This window comes from Pteropus vampyrus, unplaced genomic scaffold, assembly GCF_000151845.1.
Source record: "Pteropus vampyrus isolate Shadow unplaced genomic scaffold, Pvam_2.0 Scaffold99, whole genome shotgun sequence".
Classification (NCBI taxonomy): Eukaryota; Metazoa; Chordata; class Mammalia; order Chiroptera; family Pteropodidae; genus Pteropus; species Pteropus vampyrus.
Window position 1 is genome coordinate 1901492 of NW_011888880.1, and position 5792 is coordinate 1907283.

The 5792-nt window shown below is 35.1% G+C and overlaps 1 pseudogene; it reads right to left on the reverse strand.

The window, feature by feature from the left end:
- Positions 1–5244: 5244 nt before the first annotated feature.
- LOC111742707 lies at positions 5245–5360 on the reverse strand (annotated as a pseudogene).
- Between the last annotated feature and the right edge of the window lie 432 nt (positions 5361–5792).

Consider the following 5792-nt stretch of genomic DNA (forward strand, 5'->3'; position numbering starts at 1 on the left):
CTCTTTCCTTTTGTACTCCTATGTCACTGGTTCATATAATATTTATTTAAATTACACAATTATGATAACAAGTATTCCTTACTGAAACAGTTTCGAGGGCAAACAGAACTTGGTAGAAATTGCTCCAGTGTGAGGCACGACGATGAGCAGGTTGCTGGCAAGGGGCCTACTAGCCCCTGGTCCTCCATGTGCCGAGGAATAAATGAAAAGTTATCCTCATCTGGTAGATTGTCTGTGTGGAGGTGGTTAGGGAGAGTGTCTGTTATACAGAGTGCTTTGTGTACTATATGTCATTCTACAAATATAAGGTATCTTTATTCTCTCTGTTTTCCATTTAAGATCTGGTGTTAAAATTATACAAATAGACATTTATGATTGGATATGGATGATGCATGACAGGTTAGAAATACGGCAGTCTAGAAGACAGCCCGATGACTAGGAAAAGACAGAAATTAAAAAAAAGAAAAAGAAACCATTCTGCTCAAGCCAAGATAAGATCTATAATTAAATTAGGTTACTTAATAATATAAGTTCCAATTAATAAAGTCTTTAATTATAGTTAAGGGTTTGTTTCTTTTATTAATCTGCTTTTAAGCTCATCCACTGTCTCTCTAAAAATTTAGGTTTAGCTGTCTAACTAAAGAGCTATTTCAAAAATATTTAATTGGCTGGAAAAAGTATATTGAACACTTCTTTCAAATGACCCATCTTTGGGAAAATGAGCAATTTGGCTCATTAAACTATAAATGTATCCAGGCTATCTCATGAAAGCATATTTTAAATCAAGCTGAGTAGTGTAGGATAAAGAGACACTTGCAAATATCCTGAGATTATAAACACAGGCATGTAAAATGCAACAGTATATGCAACAGAAAAACAGCGCTAAATCTCCAGCCGAAGGGTTGTCCTATAGATGTGTTCTGTTGCCCTTGAACTCAATTGTCTTTGAGCGCTGAGTCAGGAACTATCTCCATCTACTAGGTGTTTGGAGGGGCAAGAGAGATTCTGAATGACCAAAAGAGGATCAATTTCTAAGCTTAAGGCATATTCGCCAGCCCAAGGCATAGGTGTCTTGATTCCTACCCAAAGTGTAAGCAAAGCCCACCTTCGGTATCAGTTTCCTGAGGCTGCCAAAGCACCACAAACTTGGGGGCTTAAACCATAGAAACTTATTGCCTCATAGTCCTGGAGGCTAGAAAGGTGTTGGCAGGGCCATCTTCCCTCTGAGAGTTGTAGGGAAGGCCTCCCTTCTAGCCGCTAGTTCTTCCTTGATCATGACAGCGTAACTCCAGTGTTTACATGACATTCTCCTTGTGTGTGTATTTGTGTCTAAATTTCTCTCTTACAACAACATCAGTCACATTGTATTCAGTGCACACCCTACTCCACTATGGCCTCAATTAACTAATTGCATCTGCAATGACTCTGTTTCCAAATAAATTCACATTTTGAGGTCCTAAGGATTAGAAATCAGTATGTGAAATTTTGATGGATGCAGTTGAACCCATAATATTTCCTACAGAAGAGGCATCATCCTATGCCTCATATCAATTCTCCAAATAAGGTTTAATTCTAATAACCAGTCTTTAGTCATACCTAACCGGGTACTTCGGTAATAATCATAATCATAAAAATTATCATGAGTGCCAGAAGAAACAATAAGAAACAGATTAATAAAATAAAAATTGGTAAATAAAAATTGGTGAAGTTTATTAGCTATGACTAGGAGTAACATCACCAGTAAGAAAGAAAAAACTGTGAACATGGAAATATGAGAATCAGAGAAAAAATTTTAAAAAAACAAAACCCAGAGGAACTGGGTTCAAGTATAAGGAACACAAACAGTCTCCTGTAAGGAAGCATATTGAGAAGAAATTTTGCAAGAGCGGGACCTGGGTTGGACAGGTGGCTCCCTATTATATCACAAACATCTGAGCATCCTTTATCTTATCTTTGGTGCCAGGGATAAACCTAATGATTTGCTACAGTACAGTGGTGATGATTTAGAGGTGAATTTGAGTATGGAAAACAAAGTCTATTTATCCAATAAGGCACAAAGGAGTAAATATGTCTCTTTTGTAGTAAGAATTTAAATAAAGTACAAGTACAAGCTTCCATCATTCAATGACACAGGAGTCAGAAAACAAACAATGGACTAAAACGTTGACTACATTTGCCCCAAATATTCATGCTAAACACTAAGCAAGAATAAAACATGTCTTTGAAAGCTCCAGGAACTCTAGTACAATCCTTTTTGCATATCGAGTTGTCTTTTTCTTGCTTAAGAATCATTAAAATTTGTCATCTGTCCACAAGGCTCAGTTACTGGGACTATTCAATAATTTTATGGATAGTTGAAGTGCTCAAAGTTTTTGAATTTCTTATTTTGTAGCAACATCCCCCAGATATATAATATACAGTTCCATGTGTTAGGAAACTGAACTTACTGAACTTGAGGTCATCTGTGTTATAGAGGCAGATGGTTTGGGACATCAGGTTGACTGTATTAAACCCTGGTAAGCATCCACAACATTTCTTAGAGTGGATTCTGTTCATTTGTCTTTGTCTCATAAAAAGTTTGCAGAATGTGGGTTGGCTGTTTTCTGTATCACACGTAATTACAAAGCAATTCTTAAATGAAGGGCATAAAAACTTTATCTAGTTTGTTATTTTGCCTTCAACAAACCTGTTATCAGCTCTAACCCACTTTATAACTCGCTAGCTTTAAATTTATAAGAAAATATCATCCTATCAAACTTTACAATATTGCTACTAAAGATCACAAATATATAATCACGTTGTGTTATATTTTCATTCCCTCAAAACCACAAATAGAACTTTACATCACTTTTTTTCAATATCTAACATATTAGTTGGGATTTTTGGTTGCAAGTGACAGAAAACAAACACAAACTAACTTAAATTTTTAAAAAGGAATTTATTGGCTCATAAATTTAGAAAGCCTAAAATTGTGTATAGCAAAGCTGAATCTAGGAATTCAAATGACAATATCAAGTCTCTGCCTGTCTTCTCCTGAACGTAACATCTGAATCCTCAAAATACCCAATACTCAGAAGCAGAAAATTATTTTATTTTTGTTTTTCTGTTTTTGTCTTTCATTTTTTCCCAAGGGGTTTCCCTCCAAGAATTGCATCTTATTATGTTGCTACTTAGCCTCTAATCCAGGTATTACTCAGACAAATGATTGTTAGATAATTGCTGACAAGTATACCAATTACGGTCTCTTTTATCTACATTGTGTGTATAGGATTTTCTATGGTTATATTTTTATGTCACAAAACATCTGGGAGAAAAGCAAAAAAAAAAAAAAAAAAAATCGACCAAACAGCAAGAACAAAAAAAATCCCCAACAGTCTCAGCATCTTTAAATACCTAGGCTATGAAATCAAAATATCAATTTGTTGATTGAATTTTAAGTTTCCTGAAGATATTTCCGTTTCTAGTAGGCAAAACTCAAAATGCGCTTACAAAAACAAGCAACTGATTGTGTGCAAAGAAGAGTTGGCTTATAGACCATTGGGATCCTGCTCCAGGCTCACGAACTCAACCTAGTACACATATTTTATAATGAACAGAGATCTGGAGTTATGTTTTTAAGATGCCAGGAAATCGTGGCAATATTGATCAATGAATTCAGGCTCAAAGCAGAATTTTATGAATTTGACAGTTTTGTAAAATATCCTGTCTGAGTTAAATAATATGTTATATATAATAAATTATTCTAGAAGAAAACAAGAAGCTGATTAACAATAAGAATAACACAATCTTAAAATCTTGGATGTTAGTGAGACGAAAATTTTTCCATATTGAACTATGAACATGAAATGAAATACATGTTCATCTATGTGTTGTAAAGAATTGCCTGATTTTTTTAGCCCTTTGCCTTAGACATAGCTTTTTTCCTAGATAATATTTTAATTTCAACTCAGACTTAATACAATTCCAGTTTTTATACCAACTTGAGAGCTGAAAGTATATTTAGAAAGTCAAAATATTTGTTTCTGCTCTTATTTGAATATACAAACTTCAGGACTTTCATATTTAAAATGAAGATTTGTGGTATATCTCGACATTAACTCTTATTTAAAAAAACAAGCACTACAATACCAGTGTTTCAGTTGCTATTGAATCATCACACTGAAACAGTAATAAAAGAAATAGAAAGCTATCCAGTCTTATAAATGCAAGTGACAAAAAAAAAAAAAACTCTTGCTTTGATCTTTTTTGATATCTAAATTTTATATGAGAGAAATAGCAAAGGGAAGTTTGACCTACTTGGCGAAATGGCAGTGTTCTGCAAGGCCTGTTTCAAACACCTAGCACCAACATTCATATCTACACACATGACCTTAACTTTGCCATTGTAAATGCTGAAGATGGTAAAATCAGCAATTCTTTGGTTCTAGGAATGTGGTCTTTGAAATCACAAAGTAGCTTTAGCTCTCAGCTTAAATAAACATTATTAGATAAATATATAAAGAAAAACACTAGTGATGGGGTTGTTACTCCAAGATCTGTTCTTGTGATGTTCTTAAATTTATACTATAAGGGCTAGTTTGCTTCTCTAGTCATGCTGCAATGGAGTACGGTCTAACTAGGACTTATCCTAATATATGTCTACAGCTAGAGATTCAATTGTATCACATACTTGGACAGACTAATGGATAAGTAGTTAAGTCTATCCCGATGATGCTAGGTCTCCTAATCCTTCTTTTAGCATCTTTTACTTCTTTGTAGTATCACAGCTGTAATCATATACCTATATACTTATTTATTTAATGTGTTCCCTATAACACCATAAATTCCATGACACCAGATGCTATATCTGACTATTCTTCTCTGTATTTACTGCTTAGAAGCATAATGTCTAGAACAGACTAAATGTAAAGTAAATATTCGTTGAATGAATGAATGAATGAATGGAGGCAATGCTGAGTAGCACCCTTCCTGTTCTGCATAAATTCATGTGACTCTTACAGTAGATAAGTGGGAGATGTAGAGCAAATTGATGTTTTCCCAATTTGTCTATTTTTGAAAATACAGACTATCAGACCCTTCTCACGGAAATATTGATTCAAAAGGTGTGAGGTTGAACCCAAGCATCAGTGTTTTAAAAAAGCCCCCTTAGATACTACTTATAATGAAGCAGTTTGGGAGATACCACACTAAGAGATTATACCACCTTAGATTCATAATTCTATTTTATTTTATTATTATTATTTATGCCTACAGCACCTGGTCTTCCTAGGTGGTCTCCCATCCAAGTACTAACCAGGCCCGACCCTGCTTAGCTTCCGAGATCAGACATCGGGCTTGTTCAGGGTGGCATGGCCGTAGATCATGGACCTTGGCTCCACTGGGGTGTGAATCCAGGACCTTGTGCGTGTAAAGTAGACGTGCTAACTGCTACGCTTTGGAACCACGTCCTAGATTCATAATTCTAGGATGTTCCTCTCCATTCAGTGATCTCAGGACCTCAGAATCCTCATAATTCCCGTGCTTTTAAAAAGAAATGTTGATATCATTGTACTTCTTTGTCCTATCCACTTGGAATTTCCTCATTTAAAATTTGTAATTTTGACCACATATTTGTCAAACTGAAGATCTCCAGGTAGCACTTTGGCTCAGGCATGAAATTTAATCTATGAGCTACATGTCTGGCCTTTGAGAAAGAAAATTTCAGTTAGTGCATGAGTCTGGCTGCCCAATGAACACCTACAGATAACATGATTTGATGACTTGGGCACTATATGCTCTTTTATTCCAAGAAA